Here is a 23,116-nt window from a genome sequence, read left to right on the forward strand (position 1 = left end):
GCCATTAGTGCCTTTAAATCTAACCAGATTAGAGAACCAATTCCAGAAACTCTACAACCAATACAGAAAATTCATCTTTAAGATTTGGTTCTTCTAGAGGCACCTGGGTGGCTTAGTTGGTTAAGCATCTGACTCTTAATTTCAGCTCGGGTCATGATCTCACAGTTCGTGAGTTCGAGCCTCACATTGGGCTGTGTGCTGATAATGCAGAGGCTGCTTGGGATTCTCTCTCCCTCTCTCCTTCTCTCTGCCCCTCCCCGACTTGTGTGCTCTCTCTCCTCTCTCTCTCTCTCTCTCTCTCTTTCTCAAAATAAATAAGTAAATAATTTTTTAAAAGATTTTTAAATCTAGATAGAGCAGCTCTAGATATCTATAGGTTCAAAAGGATAACATGAGACATTACCTGCCTCACAGTGGGTTAGTTGCAAAGATTAAGAGCCCTGGTGTTGGTTGAGCCTTTCCTAACTCCTCTAAATTGGCAGTTATCAAGCAAATGATCGTTTCAGTCAGGGCCCAAATTGGGTTCAATCTGAAATGCCGTCAACGGCCCTGTGAAGGACTTCTTTTTGAGAGGCCCTAACTTGGCTGAAAGAAGATAGGCCAGGCTTAGCTGAACCAGATGGGCCTCACTGAACTCAGGGAGCTACAAAGAAAGGACTTTTCGGGCAAGCTTCAGACTAGGGTCTTACATACAGTAAGAATGTCCTGCCGACATAGGGCCATGTGCCATCTTTATAGCACTGAGTCCCTCCCTGCACAAACTCCAGGCTCCCATGGCCTTCAGGAAGGACAGGGTTTACAGCTGATCTCGTTTAGGAAAGAGAGGCTCTTACCAGAATCCCTGAGTACAAGCAATGCCTGGTTTTTGTGGGAGGGGAGAGGCAAATATACACTTAGGACTGGTGTCCAAGAGAAGTGCTCTTAGAATTCTCAGGATCTTTTTTTTTTTTTTTCATCTCTATTAAGAACGAGATGTCTTTAAGATTTTGGAAAGTTGTCTTTATGTGGTTCTTATCCGTATTCCCATTCCATGTACGAGTAGAAGATACTAATTGAACTCTTTTATCTTATGATGAAGAAGCTGAGGCCCAGTGTCAGACAGCCATACAGTAATGAAGGCCCAGAACCCAAGACTGCTGACCTCAGTCCAGTTTTCAACCCTCAGAGCCACACTGCTGAAAGATGATTCTAAAAAGCCCTTCTACGTAGTTTGTTCCTCCTCTCTGCCAAGGCTGGTGGGTGCCCTCCTGGCAGATAATTTTATCCACACACTGTTCAGAGTGCTCTGTAGCATGTTCCACCACAAACTAGAGCTTCTGCCCAGATGGGGAGGGAGTAACTCAAGGTCGGTATGAGAACCGAAGTGATTAAAAGCCTCAACAGAGCAATCCTGCTGATTCAGAATGACTAGAGAATGGTCTTTCTGATTATCTAATGTTTCCACTCATGTTTGTTCAATGAATGAATATATGGGATGTTGAAATATAAAACCAGCAATGCTACTGAATTTAATTCGATCTTTCTTCCCGTCGTGTGTCAAGGTCATCATGATGAGTATGGGTTTACTGTTCTGGAGAATTCAACCAATAGAGAACAGGGTTGCCCATTTTAGGTAATTTTAGGTAATTTGCTAACCCTGTTGTAGAAGGTGAGGGTGACCAAGCTTGTTCTTCTCTCTCTCTTTTAAAAAGTGAATCCTTGGGGGGTGCCTGGGTGGCTCAGTCGTTAAGCCTCCGACTTCGACTCGGGTCATGATCTCACGGTTTGTGAGTTCGAGCCCCGCATCCGGCTCTGTGCTGACAGCTCAGAGCCTGGAGGCTGCTTCGGATTCTGTGTCTCCTCTTCTCACTGCCCCTCCCCCACTTGTGCTCTGTCTCCCTCTGTCTCTCAGTAATAAATAAACGTTAAAAAAAATTTTTTTTTAAAAAGTGAATCCTCAGACTAACTAACTTGGATGTAAATTAAAAATAAAACAAACAAAAAAGACATAGAGGTCTTAAAAGAAAAATATGTAAATAAGTAAATAAAATAAAATACCCCCAAAGATTCAAAAAAAAAAAAAGTGAATCCTTGGAGCACCAGGGTGGCTCAGTTGGTTAAATGCCCAACTCTTGATTTCAACTCAGGTCATGCTCTCATGGTTCATGGGATTGAGCCTCAAGTTGGGCACTGTGCTGACAGTGAGAATCCTGCTTAGGATTCTCTCTCTCCCTTTCTCTCTGCCCCTCCCTTGATCACACTCTCGTGCTCTCTCTCTCTCTCTCTCTCTCTTAAAAAAGCGAATCCTCATATCAGTCCACTTATCTTCCACTCATCCTGTTCTTCATAATAACATCTTAAGGAATGTACACACACACACACACACACACACACACACACACACGCCTAGTATCTGAGCCTTTAGTTGATTGGACCATAGTTAGCCAGTTGTTAGGACCATCACACAGAGGATTACGTCTTAAACTTTCCCCCTGAATTCTCTATTTACAAGACGGGAGACATGCCATGGGTCATGCAATTCTTTTTACTCCGTTTAGGAACATGAACCTTGAAGCCAAGAGGCAGAAACCAGCCCACTGACACAACTGATGACTACACACAGAGCCACTTGGTGATGGCTTCAAGAAAATGATGTCAGTTTTTAAAAATAATTTTTTAAAATTCCAATGACCAGTTAGTTACAGCTTAAATTTTTACATGTTTTTTTGAGCAGGCAATGAATTAAGCACAAGGAAGAGTAAGCAAAGAAATATGTTCAGTAAATTAAATAATAGAGGCTTTTACTGACACCATTCTTTTAACTTACTGCTTTTCAACTTAAGCTAAATGTTTTAAACTTTTTAAAATAATTTTTATACAAATCGAGATTTTATCTACATTCAGGTAGATTCTCCTGGCTTATGTCCAAAAGACTTGGTCCTTTTGAAAGTAGGATTCTTTGCTTTTCTTCGAGTACTTATTAGCATCTTTTGCTTGTCAGGAATTATGGCAAGTATCGAGGCTGCAAAGGAGTAAGACACAGTCCCTGTCCTATGGGGACTGACATGGAAACTAAATGCTCAAACTAGGGGTGCCTGGGTGGCTCCGTTGGTTAAGCGTCTGACTTTGGCTCAGGTCATGATCTTAAGGTTTGTGGGTTCGAGCCTCACGTCGGGCTCTGCTTTGACAGCAAGGAGACTGCTTAGGATTCTCTCTCTTTCTCTCTCTCTCTCTCCCTCCCTGTCCCTCCCCTGTTCAAACACTTGTTCTCTCTCTCAAAATAAATAAACAAACTTAAAAAAAAAACAGTGACAGGAGAAAGTAGCATCGTTCTCTACATGAACGTTGGGCTCTGTGCTGACAGCCTGGAGCCTGCTTCACATTCTGTGTCTCCCTCTTTCTCGGCCCCTCCTCCACTCACACTCTGCCTCTCTCTCGCGTGCTCTCTCTCTCTCTCTCTCTCTCTCTCTCTCAAAAATAGATAAACATTAAAAAAAAATTAAATGCTGAAACATTTTCTCACTGTCACATCATTTTCCTTCTTCGTCTTCAATCTACGCTTTATAATCTTCCTTACACGTCCTACGGTTTCTCTACAGGGTTTATACATACTTTCTCTACTTGGTTCTCTTTAGGATGTACATGTCATTCAATTTGACCAACTTTGGTTAACCAATTTAACCAAAAATGCTGCTGTGCATTTTTTCTTTCTTTAACTTTTTTTTTTTCCTCCTGGAGTCTTTCTTTGGCCCTAGCTAGCAATCTGAAATATTGAGGAGCTAAACTGAGAAGGGTCTGCTTGTCACAGGTGTCCCACACAGGTCTCACTGGTAAGGGTTTTATTATATCTTTCTTTCCCAAGTTTGTTCTAGGCTACTTATCCCTAAATTGTCTTCTTTCATATTAATGAACCATCATTCTTATCCACAAAGCATTATTCATAATAGTTAAGAAAAAAAAACCAGAAGTAACCTGTATCTTCATCTGTAGGGAGGTAGTTAAATAAACTATGGCATATCCATGCAATAGAGCCCACTTGATGCTTTAAAAAGAATGAGAGGTCCCTAAAACTGTGGAACACGTAAAAAGCAGAGGTTAAAATGGTGGTTGTTGGAGGCTGGGGCTTGGAGGAAAGGGGGAGATGTTGGTCAAAGTGTACATAGGTTTATGTGGGATGAGTGAGTTCTGGAGATCTAATGGACAGCATGTTGACTATAGTTAATACTGTATTGCATCTTGAAATTGGTAAGAGTGGATATCACCACGTGCAAAAAATGGTAACCATATGAGATGATTGATATGTTAATCAGCTTGATTGTGGTCATCATTTCACAATGTACACATAAACCAAAACAACATGTTGAACACCTCACGTATATGCGATTTTTATTTGTCAAGCATAGCTCAATAAAACTGGGTGGAGGGGGAAATGAGAGGTCTGTATGACCAGGTATCTGTGATACATTGTAACATTTTTAAAAAGCAAGTTATAGAACAATATGGGTTGTATGACCCATTTAAAAATACATATGTGAAACTGTATAAAGTGTATCTGAATGCCCGCATATGTACACACACACACACACACACACACACACAGTATTTGAATGAGAAAATTCTAGGAGATAAACAGATGTAACAGTGGGGAGTCTAGCAAGCGAAGTAGGTGAGGAACAGATGAAGGAGGGATGCACTTTTTAATAATGCACTTTTGTATTCATTCTTTTAACAATGAATAGATATAGTTGTTATAAGTAAATAAATAAAAAGAAGAATATAGCATTTTCCTAGGTATTTCAAAACTATGTATTCTTCTAGGCTTGCACAGCTGGTTTAGTTTTCATTTACTTTGATCATACACTTACCTCCTCTCTTATAGCTGGAGGGCATTAAGGCTCCCAGACTGACAACTGTGTCCCCACCTTCCCCTCTGCTGCCTCTCCAGATTCCCCGTCCCTTGGGATAATGCAGAATATGTTTCGTTCGGACTCATTGTCTGAACTGTACATTGTTCTTGGAAATCTTGGTCACGTGATAGATGGACTTGTCCTGGAAGATCTATCCTCCAGTCCCTGAAAGGAAGCCAGAGTGGTATTGTTCTCATCTCACAGATCAAGAAACTGAGGCACAGAAAGTTGATGGGGGCTACGGGCTACCTAGGCCACATGAGAAGTTAAAAGTAATGGGATGTTGTGGAAAAGGTGTTGGGTTCAAAGCCTGGAGTCCCAAGTTAAAGTTCTTGACATACTACATTTTATTTAAGCAAAATTTTGACTCCCTAAGCCCCAGTTTTCTTGTTGGTGAAATGATTATAATACCTGCCTCCCAGAGTAGTATTATTACATGAGAGTATTTAAATTTTTTTTTTTGCATATGGTAAAGCACCGTATGTATCATAGAAGGACCAACCACAGGAAATTAGTTATGAGTAAGTCAGACCACTGTAGTTGCATATACAACTAGGCTTTTGTTTGTTTGATTTTCTTACACTCGAAACACAAATTTAAAAATGTCTTTCAAGAATCTTAGAAATCTTTTTCCTTTAAACTCAAGCTTTATTTTTTCCCCACCCCAAATATTTCTCCTCGTGCCTTTTAAAAGAGGCACAAAAGTATCAGTTCCACAAGGAAGGCAACAATGCTCTGCTAGAATGCCATACCAAATTGGATAGAAGTCTAAAAGCAGATTAAAGTTGTTTCAAATGCTTCAAAGAGGAGGAAAAATCTAATCCCCCAAGCCTTCTTTAAATCCATATTCCTTAATATCAGAAAATTTCCCAAGTCTTTTAAAAGGCCCAAATATCATTTTACAGTTTGGAGTAGTAATGGAAAACACTTCCCCATTTTTAAGAACATTCTTCCTTCCTTAAAAAAGGGCTCAGTAAAGCTGGGTCCCCCTCATGGAGGAACTGGGCCCACGAGTTGCCTGCCTTAGCAGGGAGTGGGGCAGCCATCCCCAGGGCCCTGAGCCTGGAGCTGAGGGCTAATTACTACCTGGAGAATTCCTTCAAGAAGCAGTGTCAGGCATTTCCCTGTTATTTCTGGGCGAGATCTGCGTGTCTGTCATTGTGTGGAAGAACGCCCAGTCCCTCCACTATGTAACACTGAAGGAAAGAAAGTTTCCAAATGAGAAGAAAAACAAGGCTTGTTAAGACAGAAGCAAGTAGGACCATTCTCACTGCTTTAGAAAATTTCTTCTTAAGCTGTCTTCACCTGCCCAGAGAGGCCAACTCTTTTCCTGAAACACTTTTCCACCAGGAAAAGAATCATCTTCCCTTGCTGACCTATGGAAACAATTCTAAGAGCCCCAATTATAACAATGAATATTGATTGAGATTAACCAGGTATCAAACACTTTGCCAAAGGTTTTACATGCTGTATCTCATTCAATCCACTCAATAGCCTTGAGACAGGTAACGATTATTAGCCCCATTCTAGAGATGAAAAAGTTGAGGTCTAAAAGGCTAATGCAGCAGCCAAGTGACAAATAGCTACTTAAGTGATTGAGCAGGTGCACAAGCCTAGATCTTTCTGACTCTGAAGTCTATGCTAAAACAACAATGCACTGCCTAAATACAGCTCCCAGGCAAGTATGGAGAGGGCCCATATCGAACACTTCTGTTCTACGTTCTAGCTGAAATTTTACTACAATTAACAATAGCAGCCTGTGTCCCTGGTAAGCGTGCTGAGTGATTTACATGCCTGGTCTCATTTAATGCTTTCCAGCAGGTTTAAGTGGAATAAATAGGCTACCCTGACGCTAGAAATACTTTCTGCCTCTTCTTCAGAATTTTCTTTTCTCCTTTTCTCCTGTCTTTTTCCTTCTCTCTCTCTCTTCATCTCTGAGATGTCGAGTGCATTCTGGTTGCATTTTGACCTTGCCTCCAGCCTGGCCTAAATTGCAAACCTTGTCATGAAGAAGATAGTGAAGGGAAACATCTTTTCAGGTATCTTCTACTTTAGTAGAAGAAGTTTGGGGGAGGGGGGCGTGGGGGGAGGGGTTACAAGCGTCCCTCTCTGCTCTCCGTCTTCAGGACACCTCCCTGTGGACGGTGCCAGAACGGTGACCTCAGACCACAGCCTGAACGCTGATTACAAGTAATCCAGCTCCCGAGGTGATAGAGTGTCCTTTCTTAAAAAAGGAGATAAAAATAGCTAAGAAACAACACTTTCCTTAGTTCTCTGAAAGGTTGGCATCCTTCCAGGATAGACTTATGTACTTTTTGTACTTGGAGGAAAAAAAGAGATGGGATTTGATCCAAGAATGGTCCTACAAACGAGAGAAATATGGAGCGAGCAGCTGGAGCTGGGCAGCCAAGTGGTACCACCAGCTGCAGGCCCATTAATTAACATTCCCTGGTATGTAGCATCTCCAGTGACCTTGATCCTTGTTGAATTCACAGAGATAATTTTTACAGAGCCTCTACTTTTCTCGCTGCGGTGTATTTATCCAAGGAGTACCTTGCATTTTTCCCCCCATATCTCCCAGCAGTAAATTTATTCTAATTGCAAAGAGATATAGCAAAAGCCTGATTGAACACTTGGCAGTTTATAGAGATTTATTTCTGAGGCTTAAGGGGGGTTTTTAGAGTGTGTGACTAGAGCAGGATTGAGGGGAGCTAGGGAAAGGAGCCCAAGAGAAAATGTAGATTTAATGGATCTATAAAATGACCCCTCTAGATGAATGCTTGTTCCAAAGATGCTTAAACAGCCTGACCCAAACCGGGGTCTGTGACAGCCAGTCTGACATGAGGTGTCTGAAGCATCACATATTTCTCTATGGGTTTTCAGGTTTCCATATGAAATTTGTTATTCCCCAGGCAGAGGTGGGAGAGGGGTGAATCTGTTTTCCAGAGGGAAGAAGTATATTTAACTAAAAATTTCCAAGTACTAAAGACTATGAAAAGAGGCAAAAATAAACTTCCAGCACCTGCCCTTAAAATCGCTCTGCTTGTGTCTGTCTAAGCTGCATTCCGAATTTTAAACGTAGGATCCTAGAAGGCAAATCACGAGAGCCTAGCAGGGGTTCTGTACTAGAAAGGACAGCCTTCGGAAACTTCCAGCCCGTAATGAGATGGGCGGACACTCTATCCTCTAATGGGGCCTTATGCTCACAATAGACTTTGCATGCACACACTACTGAACTTTTCCACGAAACCCTTCTAGGCTTTTGATCCCACGGGTGGCATTCATCTTTTTTTGCAGCTGCTTTGCAAGTTTTGCTGAGGATGAATTTTAGGACTTTCAACTGTTAGATTTGTTATATTATAAATCTACTCACTGTACTAAAATGGAGACATTTGTTCTGGAGGAAGAGGCAAGACAGGAAAGGGTACAAAGTAGACACTAGTGAGGAAGAAGGCTGGAAAGTCGGTGACTGGACACTTTAGCCAGAGTCTAAATGAGGAGTGGGTCAGAGGTTTGTGATGTCCCCTGCATGTTTGCTTTTCTTTCTTTTTTTCCTTCAGGAATTGGCATAAGGAGACCTTGGGAACATCTTTTTTAAGTTTCTGATTGTCAAATTTAACGCACAGGGGAAAAAAGCCATTTAACAAGTTGTTTTAAAGTCAATACCCAGAAGCACCTGGGTGGCTCAGTCAGTTAAGGGTCCAACTTTGACTCAGGTCATCATGATCTCATGGTTCATGGGTTCAAGCCCTGATTCGGGCTCTGTGCTGATAGCTCAGAGCCTAGAGCCTGCTTCGGATTCGGTGTCTCCCTCGCTATCTGCCCCTCCCCCGCTCTCTCTCTCTCTCTCTCTCTCTCTCAAAAATAAATAAACACTAAAAATTTTAAAAAATAAAGTTAACACCCAAGTCAAGATGTATATACTATTGCTAACTTTCCCCCGTAACCCTTCTCATGCTCTTAGAGATAACCACTATTGTGGCACTCATGGGGACCACTTCTTTGCTTTTTTAAGCAAAACACCAAGTGTGCATCTATATAGAATATAGTTTACTTTTATATCTTGGAAATTTATATAAATGGAATTAATGTATTGTTCTTTTGTATCTGGCTTCTTTTGCTCCATTATGTTTGTAAGAGTACCTTGTGTTGTATGGAGCTCTAGTCCATATTCATCATGGCATGATCATTGTGACACAATATTTTTTATTTACTGAACTGTTACATGTATTGCTGATGGACAATGGGGTTATTTCCACTCTGGGGATGTTGCTAACAAAGCGGCTGGGAGGGTTCATGTGCGTGTTTTCAGGCGCACTTGAGAATTTGCTCGGCCTGCCTGGCTAATGTCAAAACAATCCAAGCTTGAATCGAGATTAGTCCTAGGTGTAATGGCAAAATGGACAGAATTTGTCATTTGTTCATTCATTCCATAAGCATGAACTAAAAACTTCTATTGATGGAATAGCAAATAGATGACACAGACTATCTCTCCTCCCTTCTATGCTCAGAGCAGATGTTACTAGTTCACCGGGGTGTTCTTTCCTATTGAGTCTGAAGTGGCTTCAGAATCATTTGCAACGTGGTCCTCAAGGCAGCCACTGTTAAGGATCAGAGATGGGGGTGTGATGTTTAATTTTTTGTCTCAACCCAACTATGTGGCCAAACATTATTCCAGATGTTTCTGTGAAGGTTTTTTTTTTTTTTTGGTTGAGATTATCTTTTTAGTTGAGATTTACTCAGTCAGTAGACTTTGTTTAGTCTTTTTATTCAGTAGACTTTGAGTGAAGTAGATTACCCTCCATAATGTAGGTGGGCCTCATCCAATCAGTTGAAGCCCTTATAGAAAGAAGACTGATTTCTCCTGAGGAAGAAGGAATTCTGCCAGAACGCTGCCTTTGGATTCAAACTGCTCTTCTTCCCTGGGTCTCCCACCAATGGGTTACCCCTGCAGATTTTGGACTTGTTATTCTCTGCAATCAAGTGAGCCAATTCCTTAAAAATATAAAAATCTCTCTCCGTCTCCCTCTCTCTCTGTCTCTCCCTCCCTCCCTCCTATTGGTTCTGTTTCTCTGAAGAACCCTGACTAATACAGGTGGCATGATATTGACATAGGATGGTCTGATGGGAAAGGAACAGAAAGCCTCTCAAACTAATTTAAGTAAAAGGGATTTATTGTTGATAGAATAGAACCCCTTAGAATTAAGCATCAGGGAATACTTTTAATATTTAGGATTATCCTCCTCAATATCAAATAATAATTGCACTATTTTTATCTGAGATATTTTCCAAAATAAAAATGTGAGTGTAGGGGCACCTGACTGGCTCAGTCAGTAAAACATGTAACTCTTGATCTCAGGGTCATGAGATCAAGCCCCACATTGGGTGCAGAGATTACTTAAATAAATAAAACTTTTTTTAAAAAAACATGGTGAGTGTATATACAGTTTCTCCCCAGTCTCTGAGTGTCATCAGATGCTCTCAGCCAATGAGATCTAGAGTAAAGAAACCATTCTGACTTTTCTCAGCCAGTGAGCATTAATTAGTACTGTGGCTGCTTCCAGCCAATAAGCTGAACTCCTTACTACACTACCAGAGTTAGATGTGTCCTGTGATGTATACTGTTTTTTCTGCCCTGGCCTCCCTTTGTGCCATCACTTTTGTATTCTGGCAAACAACTTTGACCCAGGATGGCTGACCCAAAGGGTCTAGGTAATAATACGGGACCTACTGCAAAGGAATAAAAAGGAGAGTGTTGTGTTAGATGTTAGAATACAGGTTTTCCAGAGGCTGTAGACCCCCAAGTCATTGGATAAAGAAGCAGAGAGTTTAGCTCAGCAGATAAATAGGGATATAGATAGGAGTCCTTTGACTCATGACAGGTCAGCGAAGCTCAGAAGGATGGGCCAACAAATACACGAATAGGAGCAGGGAGAAATTATGGAAGAGAGGATGATGGAAGACTGATGGCCAGCTGCAAAGCCTGTGTCATATCTCTATGGGGACTGTGCCACGTGGGCCTCTTCAGGCTGATGCTAAATAGAAAGGGTGACGGCCAGACCTCTGCTCTGTGTCTGTGACTGTGCTGTCTGTGCTCTCTGCTTCTCTTCCTTCTCTGCCAGCTTCCCTACCATTCTCCTCTCTGGGGATCAGCCCCCTCTGTAAGGCTCTTGGCTCCCACTGCTCCATCACTTACGCTTGGTTTGGCTTTGGGTGACTGTAGCAGGTGTTGCTGATGCACTGCCCAGGTTCTCTGGCCCATTCTGGCCCTGTTCACCTGCAGTAGTGGTAGACCATCTTTCATGGACTGGCAACTCCCCACCTCAAGCATCCACATCTCTATGCTCCTCAAAGAGTGGTTTTCTTGTACCAGGAAGCTTGCTGGGCTGCAGGAATGTGCAACCCCAAACAGTAGACATCAGGAGTCACTGCAGAAATGCCCCAGCCTTCTGGTTCTCCAGTGGGGCAGTTCTGAGGTGTGTCCCTCACTGTTTCTCAGGGCATCTCAAGCAGGATTAAACCACAATTTCCCATGGTCACAACCTGCATGTTAATACACCTTATATGGGCTTTTCTCCCTTCTCTGGTTCACTTTCCCCACCCTCATTTGTACTTCCTTGAATAACCTCCCAGATAAACTTCCTGCACCAAAGTTCTTGTGTCAAGGTTGAATTTTGGAGGTCAGAGTTTTATGAGACCTTCCAGTGCCAAACTTTCTGACTCCTAGCCCTAACTCTTATTTTCTTGTTGTTGTTGTTTGTTTGTTTTTTAAAGCAAGCTTCATGCCCAGCATGGAGCCAAACACAGGACTTGATTAATTACCTTGAGGGCAAGACCTGAACTGCGATCAAGAGTTGGACACTTAGGGGTGTCTGGGGAGCTCAGTCAGTTGTGGGTCCAACTCTTGATTTTGGCTCAGGTCATGCATGGTATCTCGGTTCTTGGAATCTAGCCCCTCGTCAGGCTCTGCACTGACAGTATGGAGCCTGCTGGAGATTCTCTCTCTCCCTCTCTCTGCCCCTCCCCCACTCTCTCCCTTTCTCAAAATAATAAATAAACTTAAAAGAAAAGTCAGATGCTTAGCTAACTGAGCCACCCAGGCACCCCTCTTATACTCTTTAGTTCAAAATTTTGTAAGCAAATCTGGCTTGTCCAGATCAAGGGCGACACATGTGTTCCTGGTTCGCTTAGCTACGGGATAGGTGACGAGGCAGTGAGCTTAGTGTTATTTAGGACATGAATGACATTTCTTGCACATCTGACTTATCCATGCCGCGTGTTGTGCTGGACAATGGGACACAGAGAACAAAACCCAATCTCTGTCCTTAAAGAGTTCTAGTTGGGAAGTAGACTTATAAATAATACTTATATCACCAAATGGTAAGTTCTATAACAGTGGGGAGGGGGGGAGTAACAAGTGTTATGGAAGTAAAATAGTTACGGGTTGGGGCATTGAAGGATGGGTTGAAGGTCATCAGGAGAAAGGGTTTAGAGAGGATGTTCTGGGTAGAGGGCAGGTATGGAGCAATGAGAACACAGACTGCTCCCTGGCTGCTAGACAGTATCTTACCTTAGCAACTTCTCTTTGTGTTTTGTTTTCTTCCTGAGAAGAATGATGAGGCTTCATGGGACAACCCCAGATGCTCTAAGTTTAAGCCTTCTTTTATTTTCCACATCAACGGGGAAGGTGTCCACGTGTCTTGAAGTCAGGGAACATATCACTTTACAGTAGAGGGAGAAAAGTATTAGAGGATGGTGGAAAATGGAAAATTGGAGCATAGAGCCAGTGATAAGCAGTTAGCTTTATATGGTTCATAGTAACTGTTCCTGGAGTCATCAGGAGTAATATTTATAATCAGATAAGTTGATGCTTTCTTAAAATTTTTTATGTTTATTTATGTTTGATAGAGACAGAGTGTGAGTTGGGGAGGGGCAGAGAGAGAGGGAGACAGAATCTGAAGCAGGCTCCAGGCTCTGAGCTGTCAGCACGGAGCCTGACACGAGGCTCAAACCCATAAACTGTGAAATTGTGACCTAAGCCGAAGTTGGACACTTAACCAACTGAGCCACCCAGGCGCCCCTATAATCAGATAAGTTGATGCTTTGGATGAGTGTCTATGGCTCTCCTGCTTCTGGAAAGCCAAATTACCTGTCTTCTGCAGACCTGTAAGAGACTGTCTTCACATGGAAGAGACCTGACAGTGAGGATGACATTGAAAATATTTAACCACCATATTGTAGATGCTAAATCAGTCAGAAGACACAGTTCCATAGACATCGGGATGGTTGGACAAAGTGTGTGCGGGCTGAACCCCAGCCCTATCTTGGGGACCATCAAACCTGACACTTGTTTGGCAGAAGAGGTTAAAGGGCTTACCCGAGACCATGTGTTGACAGGGCTAGGAGTGGGACCCAGGTCTCCTGCATTTACCCTCCAACCCTCTCCACTGCAGCCCCTGACCTCAAGGCCTAGGGGAGACAGGTGGAGGCCCTACTGGTTTATCCTAGACTTGACTCATACCCATGGCTGTCCATGGGCAGGATGTCTGATTCTCTAGAGATCCCAAGTGGAAAAAGCTTTTGTACCTCCACTCTGAGAATTACAGCTCTTACACTGTTTATGCTAGTGTTGAAAATTCTTTATCCACTGGTAAATGAACATCTACCATTTATGTAATTGAAGCATAGTTTATTTGCAAATAAAATATGTTACATAACATATGGCAAAGGATGCAGGGAAATAGCTTTTTTTTTAAATATTTATTTGTTTTTGAGAGAGAGAGAGAAAGAGCACAAGCAGGGGAGAGGCAGAAAGAGAAGGGGACAGACAGAGGATCCAAAGCGGGTTTTGTGCTGATAGCAGAGAACCCAATGCAGGGCTCAAACCCATGAACCACAAGATCATGACTTGAGCTGAAGTCAGACACGACTGACTGAGCCACCCAGGCACTCCTGGGAAATAGTATTTTTTAAAGTTGCCTATCAGACTTGTTATGATGAGCACCAGGTGCTGTATGTAAGCGGTGAATCATGGGAATCTACCCCCAAAACCAAGAGCACGCTGTATACACTGTAGGATAGCCAACTTGACAATAAATTATATTAAAAATAAATAATAAATAAACATTGCCTATCAGATGTGCAATATGTCACTATTATTTTCCTTAAATCCACCTAATTCTGACTCCAAGTCCCCCTCCTGCCAGACTTGTGAGAAAGGTAACTATCCATCTGCCTCTTTCCAATCCACAGGCTTGTACAGAAGTCCAGGGGTCTTATGTAACACCAGGGCTCGGCCTTATCATTATTATTAATTTGTTCAACAAATATTTATTGAACACATACCATGTGCCAAGCCTGACTTGGGGCTGATAAGTAGTGATGTACAAAAGAGATTAAATCATTGCCCTCTCTGTTCCAGGCTGAGTAGTACTCTGTTCCTCACCTGGGGCCCAGGAGGCACTCATTGGCCATGCTGGGATTGGGCCTTGCTCATGTAGCCTCTCCCCACTGGATGCTGCCTATCTAGACACTGCCAAGAAGCAGGGAGAAGACACCCATCTTAGATGATTCTGCACTTTTTCCTGAAGGGGACCTCTTCTCCTAGACTCATCACTTCTCAAAGGCATCCTCCCTCAGCCCTCCCTCTCCAGACCACCCTTCATGGTGCTTCAAGGCACAAACATTTTTTTTTTAAGATCATAAATGTTACATTTATTTCTTGTTGTAATACACATGTATCAGAATTCTCAGAACAAAATTTACCATCTTAACCATTTTTTGTGTTCTATGGCTCTCCTGCTTAGTACCAAAGTGCATTTTACCTGAAGAGGCTGCATCCAATTTTGAGCTCGGCTCAAATTTTCCAGGCAAAGCATTGCAAATCCTGGAAGTCAGTTTGAATGAAGGGAAAGGGAACCAATGTAATATTTCAGGCAACCAACCTGACATATAAACATCCCAACTGTCAAACCAAGCTACAGTGCTGACTTGTCCATGCTGAACTTTATACCACATTCTCATATGTACATTTGGCCAACAACATGTGTGTGTGTGTGTGTGTGTGTGTGTGTGTGTGTGTGTGACTGTGTGTGCACATGCATGTGTCCCACAGCTGGGTCTCAAAAGACTCTTGAAGGACTCATGGGTTTGGTCTAATACCAGATCACTTTCCATTCAGATTCCTGCTGCCTCTTCCTGATCTCCTGAGTAGGAGATCAACCTCCACAGCACTTCAAACTAATGCCCACTGTCAGCTGGGAAAGTCCATGATAAACCCATGCTGGGTAAAGTATTTTCTGATCAACTCCTAAGGATCATTAGGGGATATCGACATTGTAACTGGGGACACTGAAAACTAAAAAGCTCCCAAGACACGGAAGAATGGATCCGTAAGGATGCAATTTCATTCATTGTGACAGGACAAGATTTTTGGATGGAGGAATAGTTTTGTGTTTCACTCTCTTATGAGGATAATCTTGTGATTTTCACATGTTTATCCAGCATTAAAAAGGGAGGGGTGTTTTGCAGTGCTCTTCCTTGGCAATTTCATCTTCTGCAAATGGTATAAGCCATGGGCTCTGATTTCCAATTTCTCCCTGAGTTCTGTTTTCATAAATCAAACTTCCATCAGGATATACTCATGGAATCTCAAATTCAATATGTATACTACCAAAACAACTCTTCCTGGTGTTTCTAGTTCTATTAATGGGGTTTTTCTCCCTGTCCTTTGTGTTTACAATCTTCAAATGATCTCTGGGTCTTTCCTTTCCTTGCTTCCCATATCTAGGTAATTAGAATATTATACAGATGTGCTCTCCATAAGATCTCTCAATGTATTCCTTTCCATCTCCTCCTCCATCAACCTCCTCATCCTGGATCTCCTGAGCTTTTACCTGGACGATTGCAGTAATTTCGAAGTTGGTTTCTTCACATTGGTGTCTGGTCACTCCTATGATGGTCTCGATTAATCTTCCTAGTTATGTTTTCAATCATATTACTAGATGGTGAGGACTGCATTTTATTCCTTTTTATATCTCAGTGCCTTTACATAGTAGGTGCCCAATAAAGGCTGGATTGAACTTATGTTGTTTCCAGTGGCTTTCAATTCCCTCTATTTAACAGAAGGGGTTATCATTTAACTAAGCTAACTGCTTTTCTGCAAATATTCACTATACTCTAATACCCACACTTTTGGTACTTTCTTTTCCATTTGGAATGTACATCTATTAAAATTCTGGTCATTCTTCTTTATCTTTTAAAAAAATGTTTTTAATGTGTACTTATTTTTGAGAGAGACAGAGACAGAATGCGAGTGGGTTAGGAGCAGAGAGAGAGGGAGACACAGAATCCGAAGCAAGGTCTAGGCTCTGAGCTGTCAGCACAGAGCCCGATGTGGGCTTGAACTCACAAGCTGTGATAGTATGTTTGAAATATTTCATGATAAAATGTATTTGAATCCTCCCCATCTAGACTATTATTTAGACATTTAAAATTGTAGTTATGGGGTTTATTATTGTTTTCTTTTTTAAGTTTATTTATTTTTAATTTTTTTGATGTTTATTTTTGAGAGAGAGAGAGAGAGCATGGGGGGGGGGAGGGCAGAGAGAGAGGGAGATACAGAATCTGAAGCAGGCTCCGGGCTCTGAGCTGTCAGCACAGAGCCCAAAGTGGAGCTCAAACCCATGAACTGTGAGATCATGACCTGAGCTGAAGTTGAACACTCAACCGACTAAGACACCCAGCACCCCAGTTTATTTATTTATTTTGAGAGAAAGCAAGCATGAATGGGAGACGGACAGAGAGAGAATCAAAAGCAGGCTCCATGCACTGTCAGTGTGGAGCCTGATGTGGGGCTTGATCTCATGAGCTGAAATCAAGAGTCTACACTTAACTGACTAAACCACTCTGGTACCCCTATATGCTACTATTTTTTACATTTTTTTGCATTTGAGATTTTCATAATAAAAAGTTTAAAGATAGTTACCAAGTCTGTATAAGAACATAAGAATATTTATAATTTTAGGTGGAAAAAAGAAGCATGTAGTAATTGTTAGTGATGGTCACTGATAGTTCCCATTCTCCTTCCTAAGCACTTCCTTGGAGTTATGTGTGGTCCTTCGTGCTTCACTCTCTTATAAGGATAATCTTGTGATTTTCACATGTTTATCCAGCATTAAAAAGGGGGGAGGGTGTTTTGCAGCACTTGCTGCAAGCAAGTGTGACTTGCTTTGGTCAAGTAAGTGTGATGGGAATACTGTGTATAACTTCTAGATGGAAGCCCTGAACAGCCACAGTATGACCATCATATTTATTTTCCCCTGTTACAGGTTCTGACAATGTGCCAGATGGTCAAAACTCCATTAGCCTGAGTCCCTGAGTAAGTATGACATGGAGCAGAGGCTCTGCTGACCTAAGATGGATGTGTAGTGTAAGTGGGAAAGAAACTTTTGTTCTTCTAAGCCACTGATGTTTGGGGGTTGTTTATTGCTGCAGCATAAGCTAGCCAATTCTGACTGATACGAAGCAGGAGGTAGCTTCAGGCATTGTAGATAACCAGGTACTCTGAAGGCCTTATAACCACAAAAGAACTGAATCATGTTTTTTAATGTCCATTTATTTTTGAGAGAAAGGGACAGAGTATGAGCGGGGGAGGGGCAGAGAGAGAGGGAGACACAGAATCTGAAGCAGGCTCCAGGCCCTAAGCTGTCAGCACAGAGCCTGACATGGGGCTCAAACCCACGAACTGTGAGATCATGACCTGAGTTGAAGTTGATCACTCAACTGCCTGAGCCACCCAAGCACCCCAGAATTGAATCATTTTTTAAATACATTGCTGGGCATGTCAGTAGTGAGGGAATTGTCTAAGGACAGCTCTTCTCCCCAAAAATGCTTTGAAACCAGAACTCGGAGTCAGAGTGCTAGGAAAATAAGAAAATTGGGTTGTCCTGAGAGCCAGTGCAAATTAGTAGCAATGTTAGAAGCTCTAAAGCATCACAAGATGGGGAAGCCAAGAATCTGAGACTTCTGCATTAGGCCAGGACACCCCATAAGGGGCAGAAGGTCTCAGGTTGGTATTTTCCCTCTACCCCCCCCCAAAAAGCAGAAACAAATCCTCACAATAGGAAGGCCATTAAGATCCATGTTTGAGTTCAAATCTGAGATCACCAAGCCCAGAAAGAGGCAGTCCACTGAGAGAGAGAGAGTTGGCAGAAAAACAAACATCCAGTCTGACCCCAAGAACTTCAAATACTGGAATTCTCAGATATAGGATATATTTTTTAATTTACAAAAATGGCCAAAGCAATGATTTAAGTGCTAAGCACCACTGCAAAAATGTTTTTAATTTTAACTTATTTACTTGTCATAACAATTCTATGAAGCAAGTATTATTATTATCATCCCCATTTTATTTTATTTTTTTAAGAATAATACTTATTTTATTAGGTAGGTTTATTTATTTATTTATTTATTTATTTATTTATTTATTTTTGAGAGAGACACAAAGAGAGCACAGGGGAGGGGCAGAGAGAGAGGGTGACAGAGGATGCGAAATGGGCTCTGTGCTGACAGCAGAGGGCCCTATATGGGGCTCAAACTCCCGAGCTGTGAGATCATAACCTGAGCCAAAGTCAGGTGCTTAAGGAACTGAGCCACCCAGGCACCCTAGTCACCCCCATTTTATAAATGAAAAAGCTGAGGCACAGAGAGATTAAGTAAATTGTCCCAGGTCAACATTTCTTAAGTGGTAATGCTACGATTTGGATTTAGGTAGTTTGATTCTAGAGTCTGCAGTCTTCACCACTACGTTTTGCTGCCTTTCTAACATAGAATTGGAGCATACGAAGAATTTAAAGAAATAAGGGGTGGGGGGAGGGGAATACCAAAGATAAGCAAGCAACAAAGGACCCTCAGGGATGACCAGGTAGATCTGAAGAAGAATAAAAGAACCCGTAGAAATGAAAATAAAATGGTTGAAAGTAAACATTTGATGAACATGTTAAATGTCTGAAGAGGTAATTAGTGAATTGAAGAACTGTCTGCAGAAAATATCCAGAAGGTGGCATGGGAAAGAAGGGAATGGAAAGTATGAACGGGAAGGTTAAAGATATGGAAGATAAAATGGGAATGTCTAATACATATTTAATTGGAGTTTTGGAAGAAGAGGATAGAGAAAATGGAAAGCCTAATATGTGAAGTAATAGTAGCTGAGAATTTTTCAGAACTGATGAAAAGACCTAAATCCACAGATATAGGAAATAGCATATCCCTAGCATGATAAATTAAGAAGAAGTTTATGTCTTAAACATGTTTGTAGGGAAACTGGAGAACACCAAAGACAATGAGAAAATCTCCAAAGCAGCTTGGGAGAAAAGAAACAATCACCTACAAAGGACTGAAACAGACTGTTAGTGGACTTACCAATAACAACAGTAAATGCAAGGAGACAGTGGAATAATATATTCAAAGTGTTGAAAGGAAGTAACTGTCCACTGTATATCCGGAAAAGCTAAGGTTCATGAATGAGAATAAAATGAAGACATTTTCAGATGAACAAAATCTAGCAGAACTTTACTAAAAGAACTCACCTCATACCCATCCTTTAAGATTCATCTCAAATGTTATTTGTTCCATTGGTGGTATAGCAGTGAGCACAGCAGCTGCCTTTCAAATGTTATTTCTTCCATGGAGCTCTGGCCTAATTCCCCTCTTTTGAATTTTAGTAGCATTTTATTTGATCCTTTCTCATGATGCTTATCAAATTCACAGACGGAGATTATACGTGCCTGTTCTTAAGAGCTCCCCCCGCCACCCCCACCACTGCTCTTACCCTCTCTCGTTAAAGGCCCCTGGAACACTTTGATGTCTAACTCACCTTAACTTTTTGTATAGTTCCTATCATAACACATGCATGTAATAGGTGTTTAATAAGTATTTGTTGAGGCCCACTGGTCAGTCTTTTCCAGTGTTTCATAAACTACCAGTTTACAAAGATATTCCCTTCCAAGGGGGTGTTATGGTCAAACCCTCTTCAAAAATGCTGCATAGAGGACCATATCTCCCTCCTGGAGATCCATGGTTTAATTTGTTTTATTCACCAGTTCCTCAAATCATTTGATTATAGAACAACTTCTTCTACTCTTTACTCCATGAATATTGCAAGAGACTGGTGTTTTTAAGAACACATTTACTACAGAAGACAATGACTTATTTGACTGTCCAAGCCAGAGAGTCAACATTTTGGATCCTAGCTCTATTAACAACTAACCACATAATTAGGTTTTTAAAAGATATTTTATTTATTTTTGAGAGCTCGAGTGGGGAAGGGACAGTAAGAGGGGAACAGAGGTCTGAAGGGGGCTCTGTGTTGACAGCAGCAAGCCCAATGTGGGGCTCAGACTCACAAACCATGAGATCATGACCTGAGCCAGAGTTAGATGCTCAACTGACTAAGCCACCCAGGTGCCCACCACATAATTAGTTTTAAGTCATGTGTCCCCTGGCTCCTTATTTGTGACACATCATAAGCAGGCGGCCCCTTCAAACTCTCAAGTTCCATGAATTAAAGGGCATTGTGTCTTCCAGTCAATCAGTCAGTCATTCTACACATATTAAATTCCTCCTGTGTGGCAGTGTGCAAAATACTGTGCATATAATGGTGAGTAGATTGGCATGCTTTCATTTTGCTACCAGTGGAGAATGATTTTCTAGAGCAATTGGAACATTGTTCTTTGACTTCCAGAGTCAAATTTCTTCTTGTTAAAAATTGAGCATTTACCATCTCATTTATTATGTGTGTCAGGTTGTGGAATGAATGTTTAGAATCTAAATTTATGGTCTATCTAGGCTTATGATTCTATTTTACCCAAGAGCTACATTGTAAGAATCAAAAATTTAACATCATCGGAGTGCTTGGGTGGGTCAGTCAGTTGAGCATCGGCTCAGGTCATGATCTCATGGTTCGTGGGTTTGAGCCCCACATCGGGCTCACTGCTGTCAGCGTGTAGCCCGCTTTGGATCCTCTGTCCCCCACTCCCCGGCTATCTCTGCCCCTCCCCTGAGCACTCTCTCTCTTTCTCTGTCTTTCAAAAATAAATAAACTTAAAAAAAATTCAACATGATCACTTAAGTGATCTTTACATTTTCGTCTGTAACTCTAAGTTTGCATCTTTAACTGTCTTTGTAAAAGTACAGTCCTCTGTAGTTTAAAAGGGAAATTCTAGGGGCACCTGGGTGGCTCAATCGGTTAAGCGTCCGACTTCAGCTCAGGTCATGATCTCACGGTCCGTGAGTTCGAGCCCCGCATCAGGCTCTGTGCTGACAGCTCGGAGCCTGGAGCCTGCTTCGGATTCTGTGTCTCCCTCTCTCTCTGCCCCTCCCCTGCTCATGCTCTCTCTCTGTCTCAAAACTAAATAAAAACATTTAAAAATAGGGGCGCCTGGGTGGCGCAGTGGGTTAAGCGTCTGACTTCAGCCAGGTCACGATCTCGCGGCCCGTGAGTTCGAGCCCCGCGTCAGGCTCTGGGCTGATGGTTCAGAGCCTGGAGCCTGTTTCCGATTCTGTGTCTCCCTCTCTCTCTGCCCCTCCCCCGTTCATGCTCTGTCTCTCTCTGTCCCAAAAATAAATAAATGTTGAAAAAAAAAATTTAAAGAAAAAAAAACATTTAAAAATAAATAAATAAATAAAAATAAAAGGGAAATTCTAGTGATATGGCAGCTACTGAACACTATTTTGTTCTAAGCATTCACATGTATTATCTCATTTAATCCTTACAACAACCACAAGACCCAAGTGCCAGTACTATTCCCATCTTACAGAGGTTCAATAACTTGCTCAAAGTCATACAGCTGGCAAAACTGCATTTTGACCCAATGCAATATGGATCTTGAGTCTGTGCTCTGAACTCTAATATTAAACTACCACTATTCTTCAGATATTGTCCAGAAGGTTTTCTGCTGGAAATTTAAGGGTTAGCATCTCTGAAAGGCTGAACAATCATATGAGATTTTTAAATGTCTAACTCCAGCCAGGTAGTATAGTGAAGAGGTAATGAAAAATTAAAAGCTTTTTCTTTTCTTGGCTAGGCACTAATCTTTGTGGTTATGAATATATCCATGTGCCAGAGAATTGCACTTTAGATAATAAGTTAACATAAAATTGTTGGTACAGTTCAAACCTGACAGCTCTGTGTGTCTGATGTGTTCTCTGAAAGTAACTTTAAAGATAAGACTTTACTCTCAAATCTGAAATAGGTTCTTTAAACATTTCCAACACCATATGGTATTTATGGAATTGTTTCAATTATATGGAGAAAAACTATAGTGCTAGGAGTAGAGGAATACTTTAATCATAAAATATTGTATTGTCAGAAAAGAAGCAAAATATAATCAAAGAAATGTGAACCAAGCACTGTCAGTGAGAATTCTTGGCATTTAGTTTTAGAAGCCATCTTGCATGGAAATGAATAAAATATAAACACAGTACTTTATCTAGGATATGGCAAGAAACTTCAAGATTGTAATGTGCATTAAGATAACATTCCAAACGTATCCTTTCAAGTTTTCAGCCAAGAATTTGTTTTTATAATTTCTTTGCAGTTGGTAAATGGCTAGACTCTACTTGAGATATCAGTTTTCATGCTTATGGTCTCAATCCCATTGTGTGTAACTATTAACTTACTGTATGACCTTGACAAACTCACTCTCCTCTACCCCAACCCAGATGAAGGAGGTGGATCTCTTAGGCCCCTTCTGATTTTAAAATTCTGTGGCTCTAGCCTATGGATTATGACATAAACAACATAAAAAGTGCTTGCTAAAGGGATTGGATTTTAAAAATGTGGGCTACTTAAGCATCTTTAAGTGATCGACCTTAGAGCCAGTTACAAAGAGAGTATAAACCATGGCAGCCAGTGCCTATCAGTGATTTACTTGGTTCTTGTGCTGGTTAGCAGCTACTGTGCTTGTTTCAAAACACCACGCACCTTCTGTGGTTCATAGAGACAGTCTGTTCATGTGCTTCCTTGGCTCCTCAACATGAATGGGGTCTGAGAGAGTCTGGGCAAAAGAAGAAGTGATCACAATTGCCATGGTCCATGAGATGACCTTTAACACTCTCCTAGGCTGCAGGAAGGTGTGGACCCTGTGGTACACTGCCAAGATTCTCCCTGGAGACTGAGCTGCGTACCCCCCCCTAGCTACTTTGAGTGTTGACAAAGCTGCTGACAGTTC

General features: G+C 41.6%; 1 long non-coding RNA gene across 1 annotated transcript in view; it reads left to right on the forward strand.

Annotated features, from left to right (window-relative positions):
• LOC122483666 overlaps positions 1-23,116 on the forward strand; it is a 59,812-nt gene that overhangs the window by 31,455 nt on the left and 5,241 nt on the right. Inside the window, exon 3 of the long non-coding RNA XR_006297436.1 lies at positions 17,216-17,265. This is a non-coding gene — a long non-coding RNA (uncharacterized LOC122483666). The remainder of the gene's footprint in view (positions 1-17,215; positions 17,266-23,116) is intronic.

Source organism: Prionailurus bengalensis, chromosome D1 (genome assembly GCF_016509475.1).
Source record: "Prionailurus bengalensis isolate Pbe53 chromosome D1, Fcat_Pben_1.1_paternal_pri, whole genome shotgun sequence".
Classification (NCBI taxonomy): domain Eukaryota; kingdom Metazoa; phylum Chordata; class Mammalia; order Carnivora; family Felidae; genus Prionailurus; species Prionailurus bengalensis.